Source organism: Triturus cristatus, chromosome 12, assembly GCF_964204655.1.
Source record: "Triturus cristatus chromosome 12, aTriCri1.1, whole genome shotgun sequence".
NCBI classification, from domain to species: domain Eukaryota; kingdom Metazoa; phylum Chordata; class Amphibia; order Caudata; family Salamandridae; genus Triturus; species Triturus cristatus.
This window is the reverse complement of record NC_140595.1, coordinates 133,245,891-133,266,334: the sequence shown is the minus strand read 5'-3', so window position 1 is coordinate 133,266,334 and position 20,444 is coordinate 133,245,891. Positions and strand designations below refer to the sequence as shown.

General features: G+C 48.3%; 1 long non-coding RNA gene across 1 annotated transcript in view; it reads right to left on the bottom strand.

Annotated features, from left to right (window-relative positions):
* LOC146772890 (uncharacterized) overlaps positions 1 to 13,689 on the bottom strand; it is a 42,562-nt gene extending 28,873 nt beyond the window's left edge. The window contains exons 1-2 of the long non-coding RNA XR_014972039.1: positions 13,458 to 13,689; positions 5,122 to 5,316 (exon numbers count right to left, since the gene is read on the bottom strand). This is a non-coding gene — a long non-coding RNA (uncharacterized LOC146772890). The remainder of the gene's footprint in view (positions 1 to 5,121; positions 5,317 to 13,457) is intronic.
* Between the last annotated feature and the right edge of the window lie 6,755 nt (positions 13,690 to 20,444).

Genomic DNA, 20,444 nt, shown 5'->3' with positions numbered 1-20,444 from the left:
GCCCCTGCTCTCCAGGCTTGCCCAGGCTTGCCCTCGCTCTCCCGCTCCATCTTCCCGCTCTTTCCACCCTCCCCTTCCGCTCCCCGCCGCTGCTCTCCTGTGGCCCCGCCCCCTTCTCTTGGCACCCGCTCCCCATTCGCCGCCCCGCTCCCGCCTCCCAGCTGCTCCTCCCTCCCACTTGGCCATATATGGCGGGGACCGCGCGGCAGTGAGCAGTGACCCTTGACCCGGTCACTCCACTCCGCACGGCCCCCGTGTGCCCAGATCCTGCTGCTGCTGCCTTCTTGGCCTCTCTTGCTGCCGCCTCTCCTGAAGGCCCCTGCTCTCCAGGCTTGCCCAGGCTTGCCCTCGCTCTCTCGCTCCGTCTTCCCGCTCTTTCCACCCCCCCCTTCCGCTCCCCGCCGCTGCTCTCCTGCGGCCCCGCCCCCTTCTCTTGGCACCCGCTCCCCATTCGCCGCCCCGCTCCCGCCTCCCAGCTGCTCCTCCCTCCCACTTGGCCATATATGGCGGGGACCGCGCGGCAGTGAGCAGTGACCCTTGACCCGGTCACTCCACTCCGCACGGCCCCCGTGTGCCCAGATCCTGCTGCTGCTGCCTTCTTGGCCTCTCTTGCTGCCGCCTCTCTTGAAGGCCCCTGCTCTCCAGGCTTGCCCAGGCTTGCCCTCGCTCTCCCGCTCCGTCTTCCCGCTCTTTCCACCCCCCCCTTCCGCTCCCCGCCGCTGCTCTCCTCCGGCCCCGCCCCCCCTCTCTTGGTACCCGCTCCCCATTCGCCGCCCCGCTCCCGCCTCCCAGCTGCTCCTCCCTCCCACTTGGCCATATATGGCGGGGACCCTTGACCCGGTCACTCCACTCCGCACGGCCCCCGTGTGCCCAGATCCTGCTGATGCTGCCTTCTTGGCCTCTCTTGCTGCCGCCTCTCCTGAAGGCCCCTGCTCTCCAGGCTTACCCTCGCTTGCCCTCGCTCTCCCGCTCCGTCTTCCCGCTCTTTCCACCCCCCCCTTCCGCTCCCTGCCGCTGCTCTCCTGCGGCCCCGCCCCCCTCTCTTGGCACCCGCTCCCCATTCACCGCCCCGCTCCCGCCTCCCAGCTGCTCCTCCCTCCCACTTGGCCATTTATGGTGGGGACCGCGCGGCAGTGAGCAGTGACCCTTGACCCGGTCACTCCACTCCGCATGGCCCCCGTGTGCCCAGATTCTGCTGCTGCTGCCTTCTTGGCCTCTCTTGCTGCCGCCTCTCCTGAAGGCCCCTGCTCTCCAGGCTTGCCCAGGCTTGCCCTCGCTCTCCCGCTCCGTCTTCCCGCTCTTTCCACCCCCCCCCTTCCGCTCCCCACCACTGCTCTCCTGCGGCCCCGCCCCCTTCTCTTGGCACCCGCTCCCCATTCGCCGCCCCGCTCCCGCCTCCCAGCTGCTCCTCCCTCCCACTTCGCCATATATGGCGGGGACCGCGCGTACGTGCAGCGGCCACGCGCAGCGGGCGCGCCGATTGCGTGCCGAAGGCTCGCCAAAGGCAAGCCCGTCCACGCCTGGACCGTGCCCAGCGCCAGAACCCCTGGACCCCGCCGGAGCCAGCCAACCCGACAGAGATACGACGACGCCACCCTCCACGCACTCAACACCGGCCGACAGCCAGCCTGCTACCAAGCCAACCCGAAACGCACCCACAGAGCATTCACCTGCCACGCCTGCAACTTCACCTGCACCCGATCCTGCACCGCACCCACCAAGCCAGGCTCCAGCAACGACCACCTCAAGTGCATCTTGCTCAACACCCGCTCCATCCACAGGCACGCAGTCGAACTCTGGAACCTTCTCGACACAACATCACCAGACGTCGCCTTCCTCACAGAAACATGGATGAACGCCTCCTCAGCTCCCGACATCGCCATAGCCATCCCGGATGGCTACAAGATCGCCCGGAAGGACCGCGTCAACCAAGCCGGAGGAGGCATCGCCATCGTCCACAGAAACACCATCCGAATCACGACCAACTCCGACGACACCCTCACCGCCGCCGAACACCTTCACTTCCAGATACACACCGACCCCAAGACCACCCTCAGAGGCACCCTCGTCTACAGATCCCCGGGACCACGCACACAACTCAGCGAAGCCATCGCAGACTTCATCAGCCCGCACGCCCTTACCTCCTCAGACTACATCCTCCTAGGAGACCTCAACTCCCACCTGGAGAACAACAATGACAGCAACACCGCCACCCTGCTGGACAACCTCGCCAACCTCGGACTCAAGCAACTGGTTAACACCCCCACCCACATCGCCGGCCACACGCTTGACCCCATCTTCTCCTCCAGCAAGCACATCTCCTTCAGCCACTCCACTGGACTGCACTGGACAGACCACAGCTGCGTCCACTTCAACTTCAGGAGAACCACGACCCACAACCACCCTCAACAGGTTCCCCGCAGAAGCTGGAGCAAGATCACCGCCGACCAGCTCACCACCTCCCTCAGCCAGAACCCCCCCACCAACACGACGGACCCCAACGAAGCAGCCCGCAACCTCACACAGCGGCTCACCAACTGCGCCGATGACCTCGCACCACTGAAGAACCCCCCCAGCAGACACGGCAGCAAGAAAGCCTCCTGGTTCACCAACGACCTCAAAAACCCCAAGAAAACCTGCCATACCCTCGAGAAAGCCTGGCGCCACGACCAGACTACAGAAAACATGACAGCCCTCAAGAACGCCACCCGCAAACACCACCAACTGATCCGCACCACCAAAAGGACCACATTGAAAGAACGACTGGACAACAACTCCCACAACAGCAAGGAACTCTTCAGCATCGTCAAAGAGCTCTCCAGCCCCAGCGCCTGCAACAACGACATCACACCCTCGCAGGACCTCTGCGACTCACTCGCCTCATTCTTTCACCGCAAGATTGCCGACATACACAACAGTTTCAGCGCACAGACCGCGCACCCTACCACCGATCCGGCACCCCCCACCACCACCCTCCGCACCTGGACGATGGTCAGCACCGAAGATACCACCCACACGATGAACACCATCCACTCCGGCTCCCCAACCGACCCCTGCCCACACCACATCTTCAACAAAGCCGACTCCATCATCGCACCCCAACTCCGGAACATCATCAACAGCTCCTTCGCATCCGCCACCTTCCAGAGAGCTGGAAACACGCCGAGCTCAGCGCCCTCCTGAAGAAACCCACCGCGGACCCCATGGACCTCAAGAACTTCCGCCCCATCTCGCTCCTCCCCTTTCCGGCCAAAGTCATCGAGAAGATCGTCAACAAACAACTCTCCGCCTTCCTCGAGACCAATGGATCCCTCGACCCCTCGCAGTCCGGCTTCCGAGCAAACCACAGCACCGAGACCACCCTCATCGCAGCCACCGACGACATCAGGTCCCTGCTCGACAACGGGGAAACAGCTGCCCTCATCCTCCTGGACCTCTCGGCAGCCTTCGACACCGTATGCCACCGCACCCTGATACAGCGCCTCAGCAACATCGGAATCCAAGGAAAGGCCTTGGAATGGATCATCTCGTTCCTTGCCGGCAGAACCCAGAGAGTCCGCCTTCCCCCATTCCGGTCCGTGGCCACCGAAGTCATCTGCGGCGTCCCGCAAGGATCCTCGTTCAGCCCCACCCTCTTCAACGTCTACATGAGCCCCCTCGCAGCCATCGCACGCCAACACAACCTCAACATCATCTCCTATGCCGACGACACCCAGCTAATCCTCTCCCTCACCAACGACCCCGCCACAGCCAGAGCCAACCTCCAGGAAGGAATGAAAGACGTCGCGGAATGGATGAAGCTCAGCCGGCTGAAACTGAACTCAGATAAGACGGAAGTCCTCATCCTGGGAACATCCCCCTCCGCCTGGGACGACTCGTGGTGGCCCCCTGCCCTGGGCTCCGCTCCAAAGCCAACGGACCATGCTCGCAACCTGGGCTTCATCCTGGACTCCTCCCTCACGATGACCAAGCAAGTCAACGCCGTCTCGTCATCCTGCTTCAACACCCTGAGCATGCTCCGAAAGATCTTCCGGTGGATCCCCACCGACACCAGGAAGACGGTCACCCAGGCCCTCGTCACCAGCCGACTGGACTACGGAAACACCCTCTACGCTGGAACCACAGCCAAACTACAGAAAAGACTCCAGCGCATACAGAACGCCTCTGCACGACTTATCCTGGACACCCCCCGCTTCAGCCACATCTCTCCCCAGCTGAGAGACCTGCACTGGCTCCCCATCAGCAAGAGGATCACGTTCAGACTCCTCACCCACGCACACAAGGCTCTCCACGACATGGGACCCACATACCTCAACAACCACCTCACATTCTACACACCCACCCGCCACCTCCGCTCCGCCAGCCTTGCCCTCGCCACCGTCCCGTGCATCCGCAAGACCACCGCCGGAGGAAGATCCTTCTCCTACCTGGCGGCCAAGACATGGAACTCCCTCCCCACCCACCTACGACTGACCCAGAACCATCTCTCCTTCAGGAAACAGCTCAAGACCTGGCTCTTCGTGCAGTAGCGGATCCCCCTCCCCCCAGCGCCTTGAGACCCTACGGGTGAGTAGCGCGCTTTACAAATTCATTGATTGATTGATTGATTGATTGATGCTATGCTGCAGGTAGGAAACTCAAGATTCAACTGTGATGCTGCCATCTGTATCATTTGGCCGTACCCAACACATAGGACAAGGGGATCTTCTGCAAACTCCTTGCACCCTGAGTGCTTAATTGGCCATGCCGCAAGCCACTGCCACACCATAAAAATGAGTCACATTAGTCTGGGAGCCACACTGTACACGCAAGAATGACGATCCAGAGCTAGACAAATCACACACTTATTTTCATGTGTCTGAATGGGTCAGTTCAGACATCAATCTCCAGATGGGATCTGCAACCATGGTAAGATTTGTTTGTATGATACCGCCTATTTAATACTACTTTAAGTGGAGACAGTTGTAGACACCAGGCCCCTCCTGCCCTCCTGCCCTTCCTACACAATCAAATTCCTAAACATTGCATCACACATGAGACATCTCGAAGCTTCCTGGGGTGATGATGGCTGGAATAAAGGTAGTCATTCATGCACAAACGTACACTTAGCCTAATACTCACCCCCAATTAGCTGCCGTTGGGCCCTCAAATGTCCATCAAGCTCTGGCTGGGTCACCACCAGAATGTGAGTCATTAGGGAGGTCAAGGTCTGGCACAACAACCTGCCACTTCGGGAGCCAGCCCCAGCTGCATCTCGGTGATATTCTTGCTGAGGCAGCAGTGTGTACTAATGGCCTTTCGCTGATGGACTTTGAGCTGTGGGCATGGGAGACATGTAGAACAGATTGTCACAGATATATAGTAGACAGCATAGTCATACAGACCATGTCACATGCTACGCTCCAATCAAGCTTAGGAATTACAATGGTAACGTCTGTGAGGATGAACCTACTATCTGGTCATTACATACACATACTGAGGCTGCCTACTTAGATCAAGGTGAGCAAGAACATCCTTGGTGGTTTGTGATGTGAGGGAACATGACCGACAGTACACTGTTCAGAAAACCTCAATGAAATACTCACTGTGACAAACACCTTTACGATCAGGGCCATTGCATTGCATCAGGTGGTACAGAGGCCACAGTAAGGTAGGTGACACAACATGCGCTCACTAAGGTAACACGGTGAGGGCTATCATGTCTAAATAAGAGCTAGTACTGTTTGTGACCAAATAGGAGTGTGCACTACTCAGAAGGCTAACCTAGTCAGTTGTGATATGTGGACTTTCAGCACTGTGCATTCACAGGACAGCCCTTTTGGCAATTCTGACACTAAAAATGGGATGCCATCACAATTCTCACCTGCATGTTGAATGTGAATGTTGAGACAGTAGTTACATATGTGATCCTCACCACTATATCCTACCAATTGTATGATTACATCTACACTGTACATGTCTCAGATGTGAAAGAGGTGAGTTCAGCTGAATCTATGCAATACAAAAACAGGCCTATATATAGTGGGCAGACAGCACTCATCTCCATTGTGCCCCTGTATACCAATTTGATGGACTTTTCTGTAGCCTCTGCCCAATTGACATGTCTCATCTCATTTATGTTGACATTGTAAGTATGATAGTGATTTTGAAACACCTCCCAGGGAACAGGTGCACAAATTGAAAATAGTCTCAGTCATCAGTGGAACTGTACAATTGGCAACGCTCATTCTGTCTAACTCCTCATTGTATGCAGTCAGGGCTCATGGGAAAGAAGGATCTATTTACCATTGCACCATAACCAGGTAGTCATTAAAAAAGTGAAAGTAGCTAACATGAATCAGAGCCATGCAGAGGGCAAAATCTGAGGTCAAAGTGTCAAAGATAGCTACACTCGTACCAATAGGGCCATCCGCTCCACAGACTTAAGTGCAACATATGGACTGTCATGTATGGTCCATGTAGAGGTCCAACAATCAAGGCATCTACATTGGCGTGCACTCTGTGGCACTTACTAGTGTGCAGTTACATAAGCTAAACATTCACATGAGTTCAAAATATGTACATATACAATTACCGGTACCTCAAGTGAACCATATAATTGCCAAAACTGGCCAAGGACTTTGTCCACCAGGAGATCCAGCTTCTCTGGAGTGAAGGGACAGGCCCTTACCTTCTCAGCACAGGCCATGAGTGCTCCCAGAGGTAACAAACAGCAGCAGGTAATGGGGAGGTATAGCAGGCATCAGTATTTGTTAGCAAGTGATAAGTATACCTATATGCTACCTATAAATAGGTCACAAGGGTGGAATCAGTGGTAGACCAGCATTGCCATTGGTCCGCGTCGGTTGCATTTTACAATTGGGGCCAATGGCAGTGGCTGGCACAGCTGAGCACGCCTACCGCGAGTTTCAAATCCTCAAGCGGTGGCCGCGATGACAGGGTCCATTGGCTACCATGTTATTCTCATAGGCAGGCTCAGAATCCCTCCACCGCGACACTGGCATTTTTCAATTGGGGTCAATGGCAGTGGCCGCCGTGGCTGACACCTACAGCGCGGGTCACATCAGCTGGCATTAGCGGTTCTTGCCTAAAAAAATTACAGGATTGTGTTCCACACAATATCAGGCATCAGTAGCACCTTGTAAGGGGACTCAATAGTGCAACACTCATTTTTCTCAGCTTTCACATGAAATTGCTGGAACCAGAGGTTTACCAGCATTGCTCTACCATACCTCACATGTCAGTGTTATCCATGTGTGCATGGACAGACCTCACCAGTCGAGCTGGGTATCGTTGTTGTGACTGTGCCAAGGTGTTTAATGCAGACGCCTCAGACAGTTATGGTGTACAAAAGGTGCATATATGTTGTACACAGTGCTGCGACAGACTCCTGTGTTTACCGGATTTGAGGAAATGGCAGATTATGAGGATGATGCATCCTTTACATCAAGGTGTGTCATGTTAAGAGATAACAGGTATATCAATCTCAAGTCTAATTCCGTGTGCCACCTATGATGTGTTCACAACCCTCATGGCTGAGTATCCATGATTTTGCAATGGCCTAAATGTCTGTCACCTAATCCACTACCCCCATACTGTTAGTTTGTATGTACATATTGTCAATGTCATAACCTAAATGATGACAATGTATGGCTGCACCTCCCACATGTATGAAACTGATTCCACATGACTGTTCATCTTGTGCTGGCATGAGTCAATGTGTACTCTGTAACCAACATCTTTTCTTTTCCTGTTTCCTCACACATGTACCCTTGCAGACGGAGAAGGAGACAAGCTCCTGTCTACCGGCCTTCTCCAGACCTGTTGCCCATGGAGGAGCGAGACATCATTAAGAAGTTCCAACTTAATCGCCTGACAAATTAGGAGGTATGTCGCCAGTTGGTGCCTCAGTTAAGGGCTCACAGAACCTATCCCACAGCTCTGACCCCAACAGTGAAGGTGATGGCCACACTGCGTTTCTTTGCCACTGGTTAATTTCAGTACACGGTGGCAACAACTGGTGGGATGTTTCAGCCGATGTTCAGTATGGTGTTTTGTTATGTCCTGTCTGCACTAATGCTACATATGGACAGTTATATTAATTTGCCAAGAAGAGAAGAATTGGCAACTGTGAAGGGTGACTTTTATGACCTAGGTCGAATCCCACATGTTGTAGGATCCATTGATGGCACACACATTGCCCTTGTGCCACCTCAAGCATGTGAGCAAATCTATAGGAACTGGAAACATTATCATTCTATCAGTGTGCAAGTGACATGCCTTGCAGATTTGACCATTTCACATGTCTGTGCCAAATTTCCAGGATCTACATATGACTCCTATGTCATGCGGAACAGCACCATACCCAGTTGATTTCACATCTACAACAAAAGAGGGCCGGGCTTATTGGTGAGTGAGATGTGTCCATCTTTTGTGTGTGTTTGTGATAAATGCTGTCATCCTCACCAAAATCCAGAATCCGGATTGCACATCTTTGTGTCTCACAACTAGGTGACTCAGCATATCCAAACCGGCCTTGGTTGCTGATCCTGCTGAGAAATCCAACAACACCAGGGGAAGTTCGCTTCACTGAGGCCCATAGGAGGACACGTTGTGCAGTGGAGCAGGCTTTTGGGCTCCTGAAGGCCAGATTCTGCTGTTTGGACAAGACCGGAGGAGCCCTGCTCTACTCACCCAGGAAGGTGTGTCAGATCACAGTTGCATGCCTCATGCTCCTTAACCTTGCATTGCACAAGGACATCCCTCTGATTTTGGAGGATGGAGACCAGCAGGAGCCACCAGGTGTGAATCCTGACATGAACAGTGATGATGATAGTGGCGAAGAGGAAGGTCTTGGCCTGCATCAACAGCTCATCAACAACTACTTTCCTTGAGTGTAAGTATGCAGTAAGATGACATGACTGTGACAGTTACATCTGCTGTCGTTGTGAAGCAGTGAGGATGTGGGGGGTTGCTGACAGTTTGGTGTGCACAACTGTGGGGTACTTTGTGCAGAGCTGTAATTGCATGATCTCTTGACTGATGTATATGTTTATGGTGTATGTATGAGTCATCTGATCTGATCCATGCACTATGTACTCCAGGAGTGGAGTGTTGTTGTTGTGACATTAGTGAACAGCTCCATGAAATATCCTTGTTGTATTGTAGGTCCCTTCGCACTGTCATTTTCATTCTGACATGTCAGTGTATTGACATCATCTGCACTATGATGCTGTTCTGCCTGGCAAAATGGAAATGAGGTGTTCCTGGGAAAATCAGACACTGACATCATGAGCACAACTCAGGTTCATAAGCAACTTGCACAGCGATAGGATGGATGTTTCAGGTACACCTTTATATTTATATTGTGTTGTGTGTTGGTGCATTGCCTATGTGTTCCATCGTGTTCTTAAGATGTCAGCCGGAAACTCTTCCAACCAAATCAGTTTCTGAATAATTTCCGAATGAATCGGGGTCTGCGAGTCCAACCGAACTATTACGATGCTTCCGGACATCATTCTGTTGGACTCGCATTGACTTCAATGGGAACCTGTGTTGCGAACGATAACACAGGTTCCCATTGACAAAAGGGGTGGTTGGAGAAAACCTTGCATCCTGTGGGGGGCACCCGATGGTGCCTGCCACACTGAGCATGCATGGGAAAGGGGAACCATGGGTACCCCCAAGGGCCCAATTTGGAGGGCCTGGGTGAACGGGGGCCTGCGGGCCCCCAAAGTCAGATTCCGACAGCCGATCCATGTCCAAGCAACTGATTTGGAAAGGCTGTCTGAATCTGAAATCCTAATCGCTCAACTGGAAACGCGGTCCATAGACCGCTACGATTCGGCTCCAACCGACTTGGTTACTCCCAATGCCTTTCGGAACCGAGTCAGACATTCCAGATGCTTTCCAGCCATAGTAATCACTCATTTAGTAAAGTTTCCGAGTCAGTCGGAAAGGCGGGTTCCGTATCGGATTCAGACAAATAGAAGGCCGTTTGGTGCCTTTCCGAACAACATCGTAATCAACCCCATTGTGTTTGTGGGCCAATACATGTTTGTCACTGTTCACATTGATTGATACCTCTCTGTGGGTGAACTTGATGTAGGTTTCCATGTGTGTCATGATTGTATGCCACAAAGCTTAAGTGACAACACGTACAGATGTCCAAAACTTCCTCAAGAACTATCGGCCCATCTCGCTCCTCCCCTTCCCAGCCAAAGTTGCAGAGAAAACAGTCAACAGGAAACTGACACGATTCATTGAAGAGAACGCTGTCCTCGACCAGTCCCAATCCGGATTCCGAAGCAACCACAGCACAGAGACCGCCCTACTCACCGCCACAGACGACATCCGCACCCTCCTGGACCAAGGCCACTGCGCAGCACTCATCCTACTCGACCTATCAGCGGCCTTCGACACCGTCTCCCACCGCACACTAGTCGCCAGACTACACGACGCAGGCATACAAGGAACAGGCCTAGACTGGATCCGATCATTCCTCACCGGAAGAAGCCAAAGGATCAGACTCCCACCCTTCCTCTCCGACCCCACAAAAATCACCTGCGGAGTCCCACAGGGTTCATCACTGAGCCCCACCCTCTTCAACATCTACATGGCCCCCCTCACAGCCATCGTCCGACAACACAGCCTCAACATCGTATCCTATGCCGACGACACCCAGCTCATCCTCTCCCTCACCAAAGACCCCACCACTGCCAAACTCAACTTCCAGAAAGGAATACAAGACGTCGCAGTCTGGATGACCAACAGCTGCCTGAAGCACAATGCCGAGAAGACAGAAGTCCTGGTCCTCGGTACCACCCCTTCTGCATGGGACAGCCCTGGTGGCCGACTGCCCTCGGAAGCCCACCTACCCCGTCAGACCACGCCAAGAACCTCGGCATCGTACTCCACTCATCAATCACCATGAACCGACAGGTCAACGCCGTCACCTCCAGCTGCTTCAACACCCTCCGCATCCTCCGCAAGACCCTCAAGTGGATCCCTCCTGAGTGAAGGAAGACAGTCACCCACGCACTCATCACCAGCAGACTGCACTATGGAAATGCACTCTTTGCCGGCAAACTCCAGTCAATACAGAACACCGCCGCCAGACTCGTCCTCGGCATACCCCGACACGAACACATCAGCCAACACCTACGAAGTCTCCACTGGCTCCCCGTGGAGAAAAGAGTCACTTTCAAAATCCTCACTCACACCTACAAATTCCTACACAACATCGGACCCAAATACCTCAATGACAGAATCAACTTCCACGTACCCAAAAGAAACCTCCGATCTTCCAACCTCGCACTGGCCGAAACCCACTGCATCCACAGAGCCAGAGCAGACGGAAGATTCTTCTCTCACATTGCAGCCAAGACATGGAACAAGCTACCGGCAGACATCAGACGTGCCCCCTCCCTGAACCCCTTCAGGAAGACCCTCAAGACCTGGCTCCTCTTCTAAACAGATCTGCGGACCCCCCCGCCCCTCCGCGCCTTGAGACCCTCACAGGTGAGTAGCGCGCTTACAATTCCCTGATTGATTGAAAACTATCCAGAGGATGCAGCTACACCTGTTTGGAGTGTACCAGTGCTGAGTAATTGTTTTGACCCCCTGTTGCTGTTACCGTTTGGCTGAGTGAAGTATCTTGTTGTTTACTGTACATGGCTGCGGCACCACTAAGGAAAAGTCAGTGAGATAACTCCGCCAGTGGACATTGTCTGATGTTCCCTCAACATACTTGTATCTGAGATGTTGATATGTGAGAAATGTGGTACTTCACATTACCCAAGTGACAGATAAGTCATGTCATTGTGTGGATGGCCTTCTCCTAAGCACCTACGGGTGTGACACTGCAATAAAGATATGTGTGTACTTTACACTTCAATATCTATTTTTGTCAACATGTTTGGTATACTCATCTGCAATGTTCGCTTACGCTGCACAAGATGGCTACCTACCTTTAAAGAGGAACAGAGAGTGAAATGGCTGCCTAATGGCTCTGGGTTGGGAGCAGTGGGTACTGCATTTGTGAGTAGTGGATGTGATAGTCTATGGCAAAAGGTGTGCAAAACAGTATGTGACAGTGTTGTGGCAGTTTTGTTGTTAGTACTTACCTGACTCCACTCCCCCAGATATTCCTGTGAAGCTCTCTGGATGCAGTGTGGCAAGCACCTTCTCCTCCTATTCAGTGAATGTTAGTGGAGGAATAGGAGGGCCCCCGCCAGTCCTCTGAGCCGCCTTGTGGTTCCTGTTGGCCCGGTATTTTACCCGGGCCTTGAGGTCATACCATCTCTTGATTTCACAGTGTGCGCAGGGTGGTACCTACTGCATTGATTTTGATCACTATCCTGTCCCACATTTCATTCTCCCTGGCGAGCGAGTCTGTTGGACTAGAGTTCCAAACAAATGTGGTTCAACTGTAATGATCTCCTCTACCATCACTGATAACTCCCCGTCAGAGAACTTCAAAGTTTTTTTGTGTGACATACTAAATGGTGTTAAAATAAAGGCTAGTGAAAATGGGAATGTGGTAGTGAGGGGGAAAACGTTATGTCAGGTGTATGGGTGAAAAGGGTTGGTGCGTGCAGATAAGTGGGTATGATGTTGTGCAGTGTAAAATGTCCCCTCTCCTAACAGCTGTGGTGTGAGGGCCTTCAATGTTGGGTTTTGGCAAAGGATGCTGGTCAGGGAAGGGGTGTGTTTTTTACTCTGCAGTGAGGGTGTGTCCACCCCGTGAATGACCATCAGCTGTTTTATTTTTCTTTCAAAGTTTGCTATGGTCACTTTTTTATGTTGGTTTTGAAGGGCCGCAGCAGAGTTAATTGCGACAGGACTGCGGTCTCAACATAATTTTCTCAGAGGTCATGCAGCTGTGGAGTCGGCGTTAGGGTGTGGAAATAATGGCTTTCTGAACAGAGTTTGAAGCTTTCTGAACGTGGCAGACGGAATTGTTGTTTTTCTGACCGCCACAGTCAGACTTTTTCAGTGCATCTATTGTAATGGGGCCGTCGTATGGCCCCCGGACACAGCCGGCAGAATTTTACCACTAACATGAGAGTGTCACGGGACCTTCCTGAGCAGGGTTCTTGTGGAGGCAAAGGACTCTAAAGTGACGTGTTTATTCTGTACTGTAACTCATTTTATTGTTATATGCAACAGCCAGTTGAGCAAACCGAAGAGTCCCGTAGTCACCAAGGTTCTCCACGAGGTATCCTGAGTTCACTGGTCTTCAGCTGTATCTCGTGACGAAATGGGAAAAACAACAAACAAAACCAGGGGTCAGTCGGAGGAATTATAACCCTTCCTTTACAGGGTATGGGACTTGAGGGACTTTCACCAGTTTCCCAGCACCAGGTTTGAGGCTGTTACCAGATTACGGTGCCCAACAGTTACAGCGTTCCCTTCTCTGCCCAGTGCCCTGAGAGGCCCCGTAGCATGGACCGTACCTTGTATGGCCACCCTCCTCCTGGAGAGTGGCGGGGCGATGCACGGTCTCGTTGGCCTCCTGGCGTCTCGCTTTCCTCTAGGATGGGGTTCTCGGCTTCGTCTTCCTTGGACTTCCGAAGTACTCAGTCACAGACCGGCGTGGGCGTCTCCCGCTCCTCTTCCTCTTTCTCTGCCTTTCCTTTCTGCTTCTTCAATCCACCCGATGTTCTTCGCCAGACGCAGGTCTCCTCCGATAGGCCTGACGTCATTGGATACGCCCCGCGGGAGTCTCCCTCGTGGTTGCCGTCATAACTTTTAAAGTCTTCTCCACAGCCTGCGTGTGAAGTGACAGTATGTCAGATATGGTATTTATAGGAGAGCAAGGTAACTCAATCAGCTGTGCAGACATAAAATGTAATATAACAACTACCAATCACATCAAATACTCATGCATAATAAAATATAACATTTCCCACCCCGAACAAATAATACTTAGGGGTCTATTAGAATGTCGGGCGGATCGCCACCGCCCGCATGGTGGTGGCGATCCACCTGACATTCTCCTCCACCTGCATGCCATTTCCCCCCGCCATATTAGTATGGCGGGGGAACCCCGGCGGACGGAAAGACCGTCCGCCTGTTTTCCGCCTGTCACACAGGTGACCGGTTTGGAAAAGGAGCCTGATATGGTGGCGGTGTCTGCTAGACACCGCCATCCATATTATGATGGCAGCGGGAAGCAGCCTTTCCGTGGGGGCATTGTAAGGGCTCACCTGTGTTTACTGCAGGGGCGGCATGGAGGGACATGATGCTAGTCCCCGACTTCCCTCACCCACCTCCTCAGCCCAACTAAGTCAAAGCCAAAGAGGGAAGGTGGGGAAGGAGAGAAAACAAAACAAGGAAGGGAGAAGGGTAGACATCAGCTGGGTCTTCTAGAGAGGGTCTGCTACAATCCTAAAAAGAGAAACAGAGGTGAGATCAAGGTATGGGTGACAGAGGATATATAACAGGTCCTCCCCAATCCTTAAGGTTACCTCGTATGGGAGATACCAGTAAGTGCAAGAAACCACTTCCCAGGAACGATATACACCTTTTACAGTCGTAACCAAGGTCTCAAAGGAAATAATAAGCCACAAAACAAAGTGAATACTACAGTAGGTACTCCTGAAGGCAGGGAAAACCAAAAAACTCTATTCCCTTAGCAGGAGCATACACTGGACAAATATAAAATAGCAAAGAGGCCAAAAAAGGGCAGGGGGCAAGACTGAATAAGTCGCACAATCTAAAGCAAAGTACTCCGCAATTCTACGTATGCCTTCTCTCTATAGCATGAAATAAAGAACAGAAACTTCCTGAGGCAAGTAAAAAGACACAGGTTCTCTGAATAAGAGCCGAGCTCCTATAAACAATATGTACATTAGTTCAAAAACAAAGAATTCCTGAGGTAAGTAAAAACCCCTTGCACAACACATGGAATTTGCAGAATCAGGACACTAAGGGGTTAATCCCAACAGGAACACTGAAGCAGCAGGGTCTCCTAGCAACCGGCAGACCGCACTGGTACTGGAACAAACCAAAAAACAGGAAGCAAGGACACGAAGGAATCACAAGAGCCCACAGGCTCTACGAAGCCACAAGAATCCCCGAGAACGAGGACCGGAGCACCCTCCTAGAACAGTTAAGCAGAGAAATCCTGGGAAACGCTGTGTGAGGCCTGGCGGGATCCAAACTGGAACGCGAAGCGCGTTACCAGCGTGGATCCCGTCTTTAAATACCGAAAGCGCCGCCTCCAGCCTCCGTCAGGGAGTGGCAGGCAGGGCTCACGGCTCCGCTCTCTGATGCGGTCATCATCGGGGGCGGTGTCGGCCGCGGCATCGGCCGCAGCGTCTGACAGGCCTTGCCGTCACGGAAAGGCATGCGGTTTCCTCAGTTGGGGGCCCGTTGCGGGCCCCCAGGATGTTGGGGGGTTGGGGGGGCACATGGGGGGTACCTATGGTACCCCCCTGCATTTTCATGAACGACGTAGCAGGCAACGTTGTGCATGCAAATGCGCACATGCCTTTTTTGTATTGCGGCAGGTGCTGCTGACAGAACCGCCCGCAGCAATGCAAAAATGCGTGATGCACCCGCCAGTGTGGCGGGCGCATCCTAATTGCCCATGCGGGACTGCCACACCCTTAGCGGGCGTTCCCATTTCCCGGGGCGATGGCGGGCGGACTGACCCCTTACTGTTCTGTAGTTGTAGATCTTAATCCATATCCATGTAGTCAAAATATAATCCACCACAATTGGGAAAAATTATTCCAAAAAAGCAACAAAAAAAAACGATCCAGTTTAAATACAATGAAGCAATCCAAAGTCTAAAGAAGCCACAAACAAAACCTGAAAAAGTGTGAAAAAAGAAATGCTCATGTAATCCAAAAAAATCTAAGGAACTCAAAATTGAAAATATTGGTTTACTAGACAACAAAACGTTTTTTTTTTTTAAACGCAGCATCTGAATGTCCATACAACAACTTCAGATTCATAAACCTGTACAAAAACATACAATACCCACCCACAAAAAATACTATCTTCAGATTTAACATAAACATCACAATAAAACAATGTTAAAAAAATACTATCTTCAAATTTAACATAAACATCACAATAAAACAATGTTAAAACATATAACATACCATTATATAAAATAACAATAGTATACTACCAAGCTCTAACTAGGCCCAACACAGAAAACTAGTAAACCAAAAAACACAAATTAAAATAAACTTTCAAAAAACTAAAAAGCAGCACTATAACTACCATTTACTAGTACTCCCTACATTCCCACCCCCTCACAACCCTATAGCAAACCTTAAAAAACGTCCGACCCGATCGGACAAAAAGCAGCACCTTCCCATGAGTCACTTTTAGGAAAATAAGGAAAAATGACACAAATAGAATACGAAAGTTCGTAAATCATAAAAAATGGCTGCTAAATGAAACTAAAAAAAGACTATCTGCCTACTGAAAATAATAGGGACTTAAATAGATTTGTTTTTATTTTTTAAAAATTTTGAAATAATGTAAAAGAAGGCAATAAAAGGTAACAGAAAATCTGAAACACTTATGTAAAATAATAAATAAAAAATACCATTGAAAAAATAATTTTACAAAATTATATATATATATATATATATATATATATATGTATACATATATATATATATATATATATATATATATATATATATATATATATATATATATATATATATATATATATATATATATATGTCCTACACTTGAAAACTTGGAAGAAAATATTAGAAATGGCTAAAAATGATCTACATGTTTTATTTATATTAAACATGTACTAAAATATTACTTAAATATAACAATGAAAATGGTTTTCATATCAGAATGAATATATATGTAATTAAAAATGAATACATACACATTGAATAAATCCAAAACATAATAATAAAAATTACAATCTGGGGCTGATTCCGATCCGGGTCGGAAGGGCACCGAACGCGATCCGGCTGGGAAAACTACGAGCCGTACGCGTGTTTTCCACCTGACTCGTACAGCTGTACGAGCTAGCAAGTACGATGCGAGCTACATGAAATTCACCGACCGAGTCGTTTCCCGGGTCCGAACCACTCCGTCCGTCTCAGTCGTAAGCTAACCGTGGCATGCAATGGATGCGATTTACGACCGAGCCAGTACGATGCACGCATCGGACAGCCTGTGCGAGCCGTAGTATCAGGCTTGCAAAACGTCCTGTGGTTGCCTTTGGGGGTCCTCATCGGACCCCCTGTCACCCGCAGCCCTACGACTCGGACACAGACAGGCATGTACGGTGCGGATGGCACCAACACTTACCCACTGTAGGGGGCGCCCTTGCGCGAGACGTACCCATTCAGTCAATGGGAGCCCATGTACGCGTCGTACGACCAGCTCCCATTGACTTCTAAGGGAGTCCGACTGAACCGAGTCTGGCAGCATACAGCCGCATCGTACTCGCTCGGTCGGACTGCAGGTCTCCGGCTCGGTCGGCAAACACTCCGGATCCGGCTCGGTCGGAGTGCTTTCCGACCCAGATCGGAATCTGCACCTCTGTATTGTTTACCTTAATTATTTTTAAAAATACAAATATTAATAATATACGTTAGAAATGCAATACCAACTCCAATCTAAACTGGTTAGATGTAGGTCGTTGCACACTAACAGGATTACATTGACTATTCCCACTCCAATCTTTACCATTTTTGGGGAAAGATGTTGGACATTTAAGGAGTTTTGTTCACTCCTCCCATTGCAATCTAAACCATTTTGAGGAATGTGTTGGACACTAATGGGGCTACATTTACTTTTTCCCCTCCTTCAGTTTAAACCATTTTTAAAAAGGTAGAGGAGAATAAAGGGGCTATATTTACTATCCTCAATACAGTCTAAAATATTTCGTAGTAGGTGTTGGGCACTAAAGGGGTTACATATACTATTCCCACTCCAATTTAAATCATTTTGGGGAAGGTGTTGTACACTAAAGGGGTGACATTTACTATCCCAATCTAATCTAAACAATTTTAAGAAAGGTGTTGAACACTAAAGGGGTTACAATTACTTCCCCGATTCCATGGTAGAATATCTTACATACATTTTATAGAAATGAAATAACTTATAACTAGGGCTCCTGGTTTTATGGTATTTTGTTTTTTGACATTTCCGCCTGTATTTATCTGCATTTCTTTTTTGCTAATTTTTTCTGTATTTATCAATTTTTATATTGTGTATTCTGTATAATTGAATCTGCAGTGGGTATTTTTCCACATTTATTTAACTGATAAATGTTTACTCGCATTTGCATGTCCACAAGGTTTCAGCTTTATACAGTGCAATAGTGTTATCTGAAAACACTTGCATTATAGAATAGCACAAATAATTGTAGATTTGCACTTAATTAATCTTAATTATGAAATACACTGTCTTTTTTCAGCTCTCCTAACTCTCAATCTGTACACCTACTGACCTGGCACTCTTGTTTGACAGTAGAAAAAAATCATCCAAAGAAGGCCTATATTCTGTAAAAATAAATACAGACAGGAAAATAAATAGTTTTCTGCCTGTTGTTGTCTGTAAAAATCGGTACAAACGGACACCTGGTAGCCCTACTTGTAACCCACTCTTACCATACAAAATCTTTATAATATAATTAAGAGTACAAATTGACTAAAAAGAGAATTATTTTTAATTGAAAACATAAAAAAAATTATAATTTGTATTACAACTAAATAATTCTAAAATAATATTAATACTACATAAAAACACACATTAACAATAGGTAAACTAATTACAGACCACATCATTTTTAAATGATATATTTAAAATACCATGTAATAATCATAATATGTATATAACATATAATCATTTTTATTACACATGTAATAGTTAAATTATCTTTACAATGACCTAATTAATATTAATTCAAATGTTTTTTTTCTCTAAATACAATTAAACAGTATACTATTTTAAGCAAACTTATGAAATAATTAAGGAACTCAACATTCTTTTTGATTTTCAAACATACATACATTTTAATACAAAATAATTACATGCTAAAACGAATAAGTAAGTGTATAAAATCATTTAAAAATGGCATTACATTATTTATAATGTAATATTGACTTATTTTGTAAACAAAATAATTAATATAAAATTAAATTCTTATTTGTTCCTAAAAGTAATAACATAAAATTATTTATTGGGAATACATTTTTTTTTTAAGTAGATTTAATGTGAAATATAACATTTCAACATGTTTAAACAATGATATACAAATTTCAAATCATTCAAACATAAAACAATATACAATGTTCAATAAAATGTATTATTCTTTAAAAAATTTAAAATATTATTTCGTTTTAAAAATCTCCAAAATTATTGAATTACATCACAAAATGTACAGTTCCTTAACAAGTTATAGATAGTTGACATGAATAATACATTTTTATATAATTTAATAAAATAAAAAAAATAAAAGAATAATTAATTAACATTTTAGAAACTAACTGAGTCATTTTACAAATTACAAAATGTTCAATAATGTTTTATATGTTAAAACTGAATATACATGCAAATTATTTTCCACATATTTTAGTAATGTCCTCATCCCCGCTCTTTTCCCTAGAAACTGAACCTCCAACTCCCGTAACATAATTACATTAATCATATTTATAATAAATTATTTATTTAATTTTTTTTTTAGAAGGTACAAAACATACTGACACAAAAATTAACATACAACTAAAATAAAACAAAATGGGTTTGGGTCCATAGGGGTGTATGAGAAGTTTCACTGAAATCCAGATATGAATTGCTCCAATATAACTTCGTACACATTACGTATCTATCACCCAACTCTTGCTGCCTCTTTACCTGACTAGGGTTTCCAGGTGCATGCGCTGCTGATATACCCCGGCAGATTTTGTTCACGTTGCCGGTACCTGCCCTCAGATAATTCCCTACTGGGAGGAGATATTGCTCCATTTGCATGAAGCTACAGGCTGGACCATCCCCAGAAAACTCAAGCAATGCCTGTTCAGTCTAGCTCCAATAAAAAAAAATACTCGGTCTGACGTTAGCCAAACAACGCAATGCCATCCGATGACTGAGCCCCAGACCTCCCATGATAACTGACTGGCTGAGGCAAATAACAGAATGGGCTGGGACCGAGAAAGCCCATATGAAAAGGGTTCAGAGAGACAACCGACTGCCAGGCAACTTACTTGCTGACTGCTGAAAATACTGATAGCCCCTCTGAGCCGGAAATTACATGGGAAACTGACTCACACAAAATTAATAACACAAAATTAATAACTCATTGGGGACACCAACCCCTATGGGGAGGGAAGACAGGCCATGGAAGGGGTGATAATGGAACTTTACTTTATAACCTTGTGGCCTGAGACTGGGGCCATGTGGTAATTTTGAGGGACATCGAACTGAGCACAGGTGGGAGGGAA